The following is a 13162-nucleotide window of genomic DNA, read 5'->3' on the forward strand; positions in this document are numbered from 1 at the left end:
GACACAGACTGCAACTTCAAGGTATTTAACTGGGGCTGGTTCTGCCCCATAAGGTGCCTGATGATTTGGGCCAGGCCAGATCATGTTTGGTGTTTGGCTCCTGGTGGGACTGCTGGGCCAAATCCTGCTCTGTCTTCATTTATTTGTACCTGGGCACAAATCCAGAGGGGATTTGTCAGAGGGGAGAGATCAAGGCGGCAGAAATCTGAAACAGTCTGCTCTCCTTCACAAAGGGTGAAAGGAAGATAAAAGAGTGCAGCTGAAATCAGTTTTCTAAAAGAAAATAAACCAAGATAGGCTTTTGGGGTTTTTTTGCAATCTATTCTTGATTTCCTTAATTAGTTGGGACCAACAGCAGCAACACAAATAGAGAGTGTGGCATTTAGCTGGACAAAAAGCAAGAAGGACTAAACTTCTAATTAGACCTCCTGTATGAAGATAAAAGACATTTTCCAAAATAGCTAAATACTGTACTTTTATCCATAATTAGGGTAGGATATTGCCCCAGAGGATCATGAAGGTAAGAAGACATAGACAGGGAGAGAGGTTTTTTATAGCTGGGTTTTTTAAAGAGATTGTAAAATTGTCACTAGAAATTTACTGAAAAAGACAAGTTTGTGGGCAGAAGAACCACAGAATGAGGGAAAAAATGCCACAGGAAGGAAGAAGAGTAATTCTAGGAGTAAACAGCTACTTTTAGAAAATACCATCTGTCCTGAATATGAATTTGCCATATACTATGACTCAAAAGATTTTTCCATTGAATTCCCAGCTTGGCCTTTGTTCAAAGTTGAAAAATCTTAACCTGACTTAGATAAGGTCACTTCCCATCATTAATGCATCCCTTCATCTGGAGCCAAGGGTTACTGGGGAGGAAAATCTCTATTTCCAGAGTTCATCCCAGCTGCTCCTGTGACCTCACGGTGTCACTGGGTTTTTTCACCTCCATTTGTCCACCTCTGGAAGCTGGCAGGGGCTGGGTATCCCTTGGGAAGGGTGTGGGTTATCCTGGTCACTTGTTAATGCACCTGGAAGATGCAGCAGCACGTAAGCACCAGGAGTCATCTCACAGCAGTGCTAACAATGCTGTATTGCCTAAAGTCACAGCTGGCAGAACATGGACAACAGGCAGAGAGGGAGTGACCTTTGCCTTCTGCATGGAAAAAGATCCTGGGATGTCCAAAATGCACAAGGAAATGGACTATTTTAGGTAATGGTAAGAAAAATACATTCATAAGCAGCTTCGCAAGCCATTTATATTCAATCTTCTAATTATCCACAAACACTGGAGGTGGGAAGTTGTCTTCTGAAATATGTTATTCTCCATCAAAGATTGTTTTCTTCAGGGTTTTCTGTGATATCAGTAGGAAATCAGAAAATGAGAGGGAAAACAATTAATAGATATAAACATCAATCAGGTTGGAAAACAGGCCTAATGGATTTGATCCTTTGAGGGAACGAGGCGGGCTTTCATCCCTAAGTCCCAGGCAACTCTTAAAGGATGAAGAAGAGAGAAGTGAAGAAAAAAAAAAAAGCCAGACCCAGCTGAGGGTTGCATGGGAACAAGCTTAAACAGAGACTGTCCCCAAATGGCCTTCTTAGGGACAGAGACTTTTCCCCCTACATTTTCCCTGGAAAGAATTCCCTTTGACTGAGAAAATTAGGGACAAAGCCAAGCAGGAACAAAGAGTTCTCTTGGGTGCAGTCAGAGGTAGCTCCCAGCCCTTCCAGAGGTAAGAAGGGGCTGTCACTGTCCCACCCCCAGGTCTGGAGGGTCCCAAAGTGCTGATGGCTCTTGTCACCCACCCAAGCCAGCACCAGAGGGAAGGGCAAGAGTGCCTAAGAGGAGTGTGTCACATCAAGTCTCTCGCAGTTATTCTGACTAAATGTGGTTTGTAGTAGTGCCCTTTTTATGTGAACATGATAGGGGACAAGGGATCCATCAGCACAAAATGAGAATGAGGGTGAAAATGCTGATTTGGGCTGGAAAGTAAAGCAGCAGGTGCTGTTCCACTGTGTTTGAGGTAGAAGTGACCTTGTCTGGAGACTGCTGAGTGTGGTGTAGCACATCTGGGACATGGAGCCTGGCTGATTCCTTTTACTCTGGTTTCACTGTGCTGGAACTTCAGTGTTCTCCATGAATTTTCCACCTAATTTATCCAGACAGACTTTTGATTACAGTTTTTTTCTTCATTTCTTTGTGTCAACTCAGCAAGTCCTGCTCTGGAGCTCAGATGCTGAGCAGCACTTTTCCCCACTGGTGTCTTTCTGTCTTTAATAGGATTATTACTGCAAAAAAAAATATCCTCTTTACATTGATGTAATGGGCATTGCAGCGCAGCATTGCTGAGTTTTCCAACACCAGCTACAAACACTTTTTATTCTGGTGGCCTCCTGTTTGGACATTCAAAGTCAGATGCTCATGGAAGTTCTCCAGTTGTTTCCTATCAGCCACACCCTCTTCCCTCTTCCTGCAGAACTGGAATAGGGACACCTGGGCCTCTCTGTGGCGTGGCTGTGGACAGGGACACTCAGTACACACACACATGGGCTGTGTTTTATACAAACACTGTCCCTCCTCAGCAGAGCAGTCCAACCACAACCTGCTCCTGAACACCAGCACAAAGAACAAATGATGTCTTCCAGCATGGACAGAAAGAGGGAGGGAACTTCAGGGAGCCACACTGCTCTTAATTATCAGTTATCTCCAGCAGCTTGTCTTATTAATGGCTGCACCTCACACTGTGCCTGTATAAAAGGTGCAGGGAAGGTGCCTGGAAAGTGCTTTGCCCCCAATAATTACTGTGGAGACTGGAACAGTGGGGATCTCTTGTCAGAGTAAACATCTCAGTCCTTCCCCAGCTCAGCTCTGTGCAAGCAGCAGAGAAATCAACAGCTCCTGGAGCTGGTTTGGGTGTTGGGACACGCTGCTGCAGCTTCCAGGCTGAGCTGGTTTCAGCAATGTGGGGCTCTGGCACATCAGGGAGACGGGAATTGAAAATTGTGTCCTCTCCACCACGGATCTTTGGGCATAAAGGTGCAGGTAGCAATAGTCACCAGCCACGGATTTGGAGATCTTGTCAGAAAAGTTGCTCCACCAGCCCCAAACATGGCATTACTCTGAACAGGAATGCAACATTTCCCAATCAAAGCTGAATTACATGAAAATTACAATCATTTCATGGCTATCAAGGCAACTCTATTCTAAACCTTGCTTCCCTCTCCTTTTCAGTAAGTTCACTTAATTGCACATTCACTGCAAAGTAAAGAAAGGTTTTAAAGTACATTTACCTTGTAAAAATATCAAATCTTCTTTAGAAACGAGCACTGGTGAATTATGAATGAAGGCATGCAGTGCTGAAAGTCCCTGCTTATACATTTTTAAATGTAGCCTTTCACTTCTGATAATACTTTTAAAAACCCACTGGGCTGGAGCTTACATTCTACTGCAAAAAACAGCCACATTCTTTGCCACCACATTCCCTGATCTGAAGGAGTCCCAGCTGCTCCAGTCCTGCTGTCCCCCTTGCAACCTGGAGAAGAGGCCAGCAGGCTGAGCAAAGGTCACTTCAAAGGGCAGGAGAGGGAGAATTCATTGGAAATAGCAATTGCAAACTGAGAAGGAAAAGTAAAGATTTCAAAATAAAAAATTAAAAGCCCACAAAAATTAATTCAGAAAAATGTTCAGCTTTCTCTTTTGGCTCATTGCTGGGTAGGGTGGTTGGTGGTGTGGACACACACAACCCTTTCCAAGCTTGAGAAAAGAAGCAAGTAAATTCAAGTAACATGAACAAAGGACAGAAGAAAACTTCCAGCTTTTTCCTTTCCTCTTGTGCACTGTTTATCAATCTTTCTTCAGAGTGATTTTCATCTCTCCAGAGTTAAAGGCCAGGAGGGGACCTCAGACCAGCTCTAAACCTGATCTTCCTTCTGTCAACATTTCACCCAGTATCCCAGACTGACCCCATAATTACATGACCAGAGGAGTTACCTGAAAGGCAGCTGTGGTTGCTTTGAAACCACCAGGAAATGACAAAGTGATCTGCTCCCCTTGGCCCTTCTCCTGATGCTCCCCATTCACCACCATCGCCTACTCTCCAGCCTGAACGTGTCACCCTTTTGCTGTGTCCCTTCTCTCCATGTTTTAAACATGTCCTGCAGTTGTGGCCCCTTGCAGCTTTCCATTCAGCTCAGCTTCTCCAGTTTGACAGTGCCAGTCTCTGCTGAGCTCCTGACAGCCCTCCCAAACCCCTCCATGCATGAACAGTTCCAGCACAGGTGTTAATCAAAAGCAAACCTTCTCCTGTCCACCTCCTCTCCAGTCAGATCCCACCTAGGAAACTCCCAATTCTGTAAATTTAGGCCTTATCTAGAAAATTTGTTTTCTAATTGATTGGCATTAATTATAATCCTGTCCATGCATTTTATCTTCACAGGATTTACTGTTCAACTCTGGGATGACAAGAAGTCCCACGAGCAGGAATGGCTGCTCTGATTCTAACACTGATGTAGCAGTAGCATCCTTGTAGTCCTGGACCTTACTGCACTCAAGATACCCAAAAATGATTTTTCATGGGCCAGAGGCTTCCTTGAACACTTCCTCCAAAATGCTTAGTGGCGAGAATAATTAAATCTGATTTTTCCTCTAGCAGATGATGCCTCATGTTCTCCCTTTCTCAGGGCTTCAGTATCTCCACCTAATATTAGGCCAGAGATGTTGCTAGGATATGCTTTTGCTTGAAAACAAGTATCTTTTTTGCTTTTCTTAACCCTTCCTGCTCTAGACTTTTGGATATATATCTCCACCTCATTCATTTTCTGTACCAAATGGCATCCAGTTTGAGCTGGCTGCTGCCCATCCCTACACACACATTTTCCCACGTGGTGGAGCTTGTTTTTTTCACTCCAGCTGGTGAATGCATTTCACCAATGGTTCAAAAGCAGGCTTGCACCTCAAATTACTGTCTCCTATCTTAGGCAGAGTTTTTGCATTTTAAGTATTGGCCTATTCCCATTTTCCTTCATTTTTCTTTTGGCTTTCCAATCAGTTCCACTTGACAGTGATCAGCTTAGTGAAATAGCTCCTTTGCAGCACAACATATGCACTGCTGGGTTTGTTCACTAAAAATTTGCAGTCAGCAACCTGTGCTTCCAAGATACAAATACCCAAGACAAATAAACCAGGGTCTGTGATTATTTCCCAGTCTGACCTCCAAAACTCATTGCATTTCCTTGTACAGACTCCTGGTCTAAAGGAAAAAAATATCATTTAAAAAATCATATAGAACAGTATAAGTAGAAACTTAAATTGCAAAATGTCTCAAGGCACAATACTGTACAGTGTACCAGTTTTTACAAAATATGCATAAAGCAGGTGGATCAGGCTCCCATCCCTGCACTTAAGGGAATTACCAGCAGTGTGATGTTCCAGTTCCCAGCCATTGGCAATATGCCCTCCTGCAAATGCAATTAAAAATCTCTGCCTAGCAAATAAAAAAAAAATAAATAAATAAATAAAAAAAAAAAAGGAAAGGAAATAAAAGTCAAAGCAAATTGCTGTCTTTTCTCAAATTTTTTATCGGACTGCACCATCTAGAGGGCGGCAGCAGCAGCATCACCCAGCTCGGGAGGGTACCAGTGATGGAGACATTGCTCCATCCCACTGCACAGAAAATACTCCCACATCCCTGCTATAATCAGGGCAGCTCTGCAGGAACACATGTTGCTGAAAATATTCTCCTGTCTTTGTGTGAGTTGCTGTCAAGGTGAGCAAGGGACATGACCCTGACCCTGGCCCACCACCTGGAGCCAGCAGCTGTGTTTGTGCTCTTATTAAACCCACATTAAGCTTGGTAGTGAGCTCTTATTTGGCAAGGGAGGTATTTCCTGTTTTGCAGTAAGACATCTGACATATCAAGCCATTAATCAGTTTATTATTGGGTTATTCACACATATGACTGTGGCTCAGTGCCAGGTCCTGCATTTGGGTCACAGCAACCTGCAGTGCTACAGGACTGGGGCAGAGTGGTTGGAAAGCTGCCCAGTGGGAAAGGACCTGGGGGTGCTGAACAGGGAATGAGCATGAGCCAGGGGTGCCCAGGTGGCCAAGAAGGCCAAAGGCTCCTGGTCTGGATCAATAGTGTGGCCAGCAGGACCAGGGCAGTGATGGTCCCTCTGTGCTGGGCACTGCTGAGGCCACACCCCAAATCCTGAGTTTGGGGCCCCTCATGACAAAAAAGACATTGAAGTGCTGGAACATGTCCAGGAAAGTGAAGCTTGGCAAATCCTCCAATCTCTGCCTCCAAAATGCAGGTCAGTGTGATGTCTCAGACAGCCAGTAAGGGATGTGTCCAAATTCAGCTTTCCCATCAGCTAATAAAGAAATCATCAATAATATTAATTCAATAACAATCTTGAGTACTAAAAGAGCTGTTTGAAATAAGCCTAAAGATTGAGGCTCTTCCCCAAAGGTGTTGTCTTTACCTTACACAGATCCAGGAAATTCAGAGGTTTCCCAATTTACCTCCCATCTGGTGGCAAATACACTGACAAGCTGCAGGATTGATGTATGTAAGACCCAGACTGCTGCAAGATGGAGAGGTTTGTAAGACTCAGATGGCTCAAACAGCTTTACATTGTCCTAAGGAAAACTGGGGACATCCCTTCAAACTGGAGAGCAGTTGCTCTTCTTTGCTTCCAAATAAAGTTTAAGTTCTAAACTGCCCAAATCAGATATGAATGCACTGGGGTTGGAGCCAGGCGACAAGCTTCAGATCCAGACTTCAGCAACCAAAAATAACCTTGGGAAACAATCTTCTAAACTCCCAGATTTAATTAAGAACATGTCCATCCCCACTCGTATTCCAGGGGAATGAATCTAAATACATCTCTGGCTCTCAGCTCAATGCTGCTCAGTCCTGTACCAAACAAACATAAAAAACTGAAATACTTTCTTTTTTAGGAGATGGTTTACCCACAAAAGATAGAGATATATAGGCCATTAACCACAAAAAGCTGAGATGAATTCTGCATGCCCCAAATTTAGGGGGTTTTGGGATCCAAGATTTCTACTGAGTTCCATTTCAAAACGCAAATAAGAGTTCATGATTCAGATAGCCTTTCTACAATCTTCTCATCCTGGTGCCTGATTTTTACTTATGGGATAAAATGAACAAAAAGATGTGTTCTCTCCCAAGCTCAGTTTGTGCAGAACAGCTCAAAGTACATTGTATGACCCATAAAACCCCCATGCTCCAGATTTCTCAGCTCCCAGGGCACAGTGATGCACTGCCAGCAGATCTCTCTGCAGCACATGCCAGAACAGGATTCTCTTCTTATTTTAACTGAAAATCTGCTTCTTTGCATCCTGCTTCCTAGAAACCCTTTTCCCACCCCGGTGTCCTTGTCAGCACCAATGCATCTGAGTAATTTTCAAGATTGTTTCTGTTGGTAGGCTGCTGCCACAGCATAAATGGCTTTAGCAGCCCAGAACCCCATCCCAGGTAGTGAAGGGGCTGTTCCAGCTCTTCCCCAAACTTGCTGAGTAAATCACACAGGAGCCACCAAGCTCAGGTAAGTCAGCCAAGAGCTCTGCTGTTGGATTCTCTTGTCCTGCAGATCACTGCTCATCATTTTGGCATGGACAGTGTTGTTTGGGTGGAATAAAACAAGAGATATGAAGTAAAATAACCAAGGCTGTCTTGTACCATTGCTTCCTCTCAGTGGATGAAGGGTGTTGGGCAGTGGAGACGTGATTTGGAGAATCATTGCATTCTCCATTAGTATCTGAGCATTTAAAATCCCTTTTTATGATTTTGACTGCCTTTTTTTTTTCCAGATTGACAGGTATCGAAGAACAACAACAGCAAAAACAAAGGGGCAATTTGTCAAGACTCCCAAGAAGCTTTATAAAAACAATGGTTGAAATAATCCCAGTGCCTCACCTCCACCCACTGATCACCCTGCTGAGGACCAGCCTACAAAAGGTAACCCCGGAGCTCCTCCTTCACACTCATTAACAACAGGATCTGCAATTAAATATAGACACATTCCTTGTTGTTTCCTGGCTCGTGTCACCACCCACACGGCTGCCCCCATTCACCCCAGCACTGCCATGGTGTCAGAGCATCCAGGTCCTCTGGGGCTCTTCCAAGTGCAAGTTTGGGCTATTTGGGTGCCCCTGGAGTTGTGGCTGCAGTCTGTGCTGTGGGCAGCAGAAGGGGCACAAAATAGCTCTGTTGCTGGTGGAGCTTCATGCTGCAAAACACCTCGTAAAATACCAATTTCACCACAGAGCTGGGCTGCAGCTGTATGAAGAGACACTGGGCTTTCTTTACTTTGGGGAATACTCACCACTACTGAGCAGGTGAGCACACAAGATGTTGGATTTAGGGATATCTTTCACATGGCAAAAGTGCTGACTTGCCTACCCTGTGATTTCCCAGATCCTATTTTTTTTTTTTTAGTTTTGGATGGTACACAACTAAATACAGAGTCCCTGAATCCCTGAAGTTTTATAAATTGCTGTTTTCCTGGAAATTCACACCAGCAGTAAAATACTATAAATCATCTTCTGTTATTTCCCTAAAAGCATTCTATCCAGAGCTCAAGAATAAGGACTATAATTTCTAAATTTGGAAGTCCTGAGAATTATTCATAGGAATCAAGGAACAACTTGGAAAATCAGGAAGATACTAAAGAAAAATAAACTACTCTCACCAATACTCATTAACAGAGAGAAGTGCTTGTGAACAACCAGTCCTTCACTTGTACAGAGCCAAATGAACTGCTGCACAAACAGGTTAGTCAGAAAATACACAGGACTTGACTCTCAAATAACACAATCTACTCTTAATCAAGACATGTGGTTTACTGGGAACTTGCCTATATATTCCTAAAAGCACTACACACCAGATTAATGGGAAGAAGCTGAGCTCCCACTAAAATACTTGGCTTCTTGAAGATCCCATTTTGTTAAATTCAGCTGCCTAAAAGACACTGAAAATTAGAAACTTTTAGTGCTATGAAGTTGGCTTCTTTTAAATCCTGAAGACATTTCAAACTGAATATCTGATGAAGAAAAATAATCTAAGGTCAAAACTTAATGAGAAGAAGCAGAAACAAAGCTGGTTTATATTTAAATGGAGAGTCTTTTTATTACACTTAGCAGCTCAACCATAAACCATGACTTCACAAACAAGCACACAGCAAAGCTCCCAACCTTGCTAAGGACAGCAGCACTGAGGACTGGCACTGCTCTGCAAATATATTCACCTGAAACTACTAATGGTGAGGATGCACTTGAGGTGGCAGAGATCAAAGCTTATTTCTCTTTGGACTCTGCTGTGCGCATCAGAGAGCCTCTCATAAGATGAAAAGGATGGAAAAAGCAAGGAGGGAGTTTACACCTCTTTCAGCAGCCATCAGCAGTAACCTCAGAATACAATGTTAACTCTGGTTCTCTGCTGAGAGTGGCTTTCATGTGATGGAAAGCCAAATACTTGAAGGATGATAAATGATGAACTGTGAATGATAATTGTAATTCAGAGGAAGAGAAGGCAGTTTATGTCTGGCTTTGAGGAAAATGCAATCCCATGTCCCTGACACATTAACCATCAAGTGTTTATCCTGGAAGGAAGTTGAATAGTTTAACTGGTATTATCATTATTTTTTTATTTTTTTTTTCCAGAATGAAGAAAACCATTGATAATTGAATTTACTTACAGGATGAAATACATCAAATCAGAATTATGAGTGAGGAGGGTTGAGTTATGCAAGAAAAGAAATAATATCAGTAATGGTGAAATATTATTATCACTTGGTAATTAAGACTTGGGAATCAGATTACAAAGTGTGATCCTATTATAAAGATGGGTATTGTGGAAAACTGGACTATCCTAGGAGGTTTGAGCAGCCACTGGTTGCACCTTATGGAGAAATTTGAAGGGATTATAGCTGAGGACAAACCAGTACATTGAGAACCTGCAGCTCAGTTCTGAGGGAAGGTGGTCTCCCTGCCTGCCATCCCCTTCCTCTAAAGAAATAACAGCACTTGCTTGGGGGCCAATTTCCAGTTGCTTTTGCCCTGCCAGTTTGATCTGCATTGTTTTGGGATTGTTCATGCAGCTCCCAGAAACGTTCTGCGTGGGAGAGAGCTGTGAGTAAGTGAACTGGAATGAATTACCGCTTTCAAAGGAAAATAAAATCAGCAAAACACAAGAGCTCTGCCTCTCCCTATCCCTCCTGTTCCCGGAGGTGCAGGGTTTGCAGCAGTGAAGGTGTCAGCAGGGTGCAGAGGGAGGCAGTGAGTGCTCAGCCTGCCCTCAGCCGGGGCTCCAGCACAAACCTGACCATCCCAGGCTGGGCCAAGGCATCCATAGGGGATCCCTGCCTCGAAGTGACCACCCAGCCTTCCTTCCCTCAAACACTCCCTGCAGGGCCACAGCTGTCCCCAGGGCCCGTCTGTGGTGGCTGGGGACACAGGCAGTGCTGTGCATGCACTCCAGCTGCTCACAGCCCCATCCCCAGCCATCCTGAGCTGCAGCACCGTGGGGCAGCTCCCTCTGCACCTGCAGGGCCACCTGTGTCCAGCCAGCTCAGACAAAGCTTGTGCTCCTTGCATTTGTTTGCCTTCTATTTGCCCATTCTGTCCATACCAGATTCTCTGAAATGTGTGCAAGGCAGATGGGAGGAACAGTTTTGAATTAGCTCAAATTTGCTGTGCTTTGGATCTGTCAAGAGCTTGTGTGACCCTCAGAAAAATCCCTTTAACCAGTGACCATGTGGCAGAGAGCTGACAAAACACCACAGACACAAGACTGGCCCTCCAGCCCCTGAGTAGCTACCTAAATATTGCAATTTGTGTCTGAGCATCATTCAGCTTGATGGCCCCAGGAAAGACACACTGCCTGTGGGATAGCTGAAAGGAATCTCTGGGGGATGCTGGTACCACCACAATAGAACTTTGCTTAGCTGGGAATCTGTTCCTTTGCTCCAGTGCTGCTCCTCCACTCCTGGCTGACTCTTGCCCTTTCCTCTCTGGAATAATTATGATGGCTGAAAATAAATGTGTGGACAACTCGTGCCAGTTTCCACAATTTAACAGCACATGGACATTTGTGTGAAAGTGTGAGCCAGGATGTTTCTAATTCTCCTAATTCTCTTGACAAAATGGTTTTATAAATAATCAGGCCTTAATTGTGTGATTCCAGTTAATGCAGAGGGAGTTAATTAACATCTGGAACAAGTTTCCTGGCCTGAGTTATTAGCTGTGTCTGGTGCAGAATTCAAACATTGTATGAAGGGAGGCCTAACGCCAAATGATTCTGGACAGCTGGAATGAGAAATGACCAAAGAAGGACGAGGTGAGGCAGCTGTGCCAGGGTTGTGTCCATTTCTGGTAAACAAGAGTACACTGAGTTGGGCTATGGATGTTGTGCCAGCCCAAGATGTGCCCTGTGTGGCAAAGAATGGCATCATCTCTCAGCTTACCCTCATTCCAAACCCTCCAGCTCCTCCTTCTTGACTCCAAGAGCCCCATGGGTCAGGATTTCAAAGGCTTTCATAGCTGAGGCAGGAAAAATCTCAGTATCATAAAGGACAGACTACATATTAAGAAGAAATTCTTCCCTATGAGGGTGGTGAGGCCCTGGCACAGGTTGCCCAGAGCAGCTGTGGCTGTCCCATCCCTGGGGGTGTCCAAGGCCAGGCTGGACAGGGCTTGGAGCAGCCTGGGACAGTGGAAGGGGTGAAATGAGATGAGCTTTAAGGTCCTTCCCAACCCAAATCACTCTGTGATTCCTTGGCAGGTCTCTGATGCAAACTTGCACATCCCTCCTGTGTTTCTGTCTGCAATCTCAGAGAGAGAGATTTAATTTTGTGCTGCAAAAATCACAAGCACACAAACTCTGAACCTCTGCCTCATGTATCCATAACAAAGAGAGAAACAGGGATGTGTTCTTTTAACCACCAACATCTCTCCAGCAGAAAGGTGCTGGGCAAACCAAGGACAGAATATAAAATTTTGATTGTCCTTTTGGGTCAACCCAAACCATTTTGTCCAACCAAAAGTGATTATTTATTTATTTATTTTCCAATTATTTATAAAGCTTTAAAAATATCTTTCCATTACATTTGGGATTAAGTAGAAAATGTGTTAAAAAAAATTCTAGAATCTCATTTAATAATTGTCCAAAAGCTAGAGACTCGTCCTCATTCTCCCTCCACTGTCTCTAAAGCCATGAATTCATGAGAGCAAATGAGTCACAACACAAGAGTAGGTAGGAGAGCTGACTTTTCACCCTAGAAATCCTCCTTTTCCTATTTTTCACTACCAAACACAAGTGAGAATTTCCAGAGCTGGATTTTCACATATGCCTTATGAGTCTCCTTATCCAGCCAGGGCAGGGATGATATGTCTGAGTGTCTGTAGCTGCTCACTTATTTCCCACCTCTGATGGGATGGATTGCCATTGAAGGTTTCTTGCCCATGTTCCTGTTTTGGTAGAAACACGTGCTGTGCTTTATGCATGAGTTTTACACTGCTGCAGCTAGAAGGCATGCAGATGAGGAATGCTTCTCCAAATAACCCCCTAGCTAGGAAATATAAACAATTCTCACTGAACTCCAGCAGAAAACCACAAATTGTGGTGGAAATTTTATTTCCATGAAGTTCTGCATGTGAACACAAAGGAGATGCAGAAGGGAAAGGAATTCAGCTGATGGATGTGGGTGAAGCAGAAATAAATTTAGGATGAAATTCAGGTGGACAGTGCAGCTTTTTCCTTTTCCCAGGAAAAAGGATCACCAAGTTGAATGCTTTGAGATGTCTCACAGGGAGAGCCAAGTACCCGCCCAGGTTTGGGGAAGTGTCCTCGTCCTTATCCCTTATCTAATTAACTAGGAGAAAATGTGCATAAAAACCTGCATTTCCCCATTCTTCTCTTTGCCAGAGAGACAGATCTTGTACTAAAAGAGCTAAAAAAGATAGGAGTTTATTGGTGGTGTAGGTGGCTGTTGAGGGATTCAAAGCCTGCTCAAAAACACCACTGGTTTCCTCTGATTTAAACTGAAAGAGAGTAGATTTAGGTCGAATAGAAGAAAGAAACTCTTCCCTGTGAGGGTGGGGAGGCCCTGGCACATGGTGCCCAGGGAAGCTGTGGCT

Source organism: Cyanistes caeruleus, chromosome 17 (genome assembly GCF_971803275.1).
Source record: "Cyanistes caeruleus chromosome 17, bCyaCae1.hap1.1, whole genome shotgun sequence".
Lineage (NCBI taxonomy): Eukaryota > Metazoa > Chordata > Aves > Passeriformes > Paridae > Cyanistes > Cyanistes caeruleus.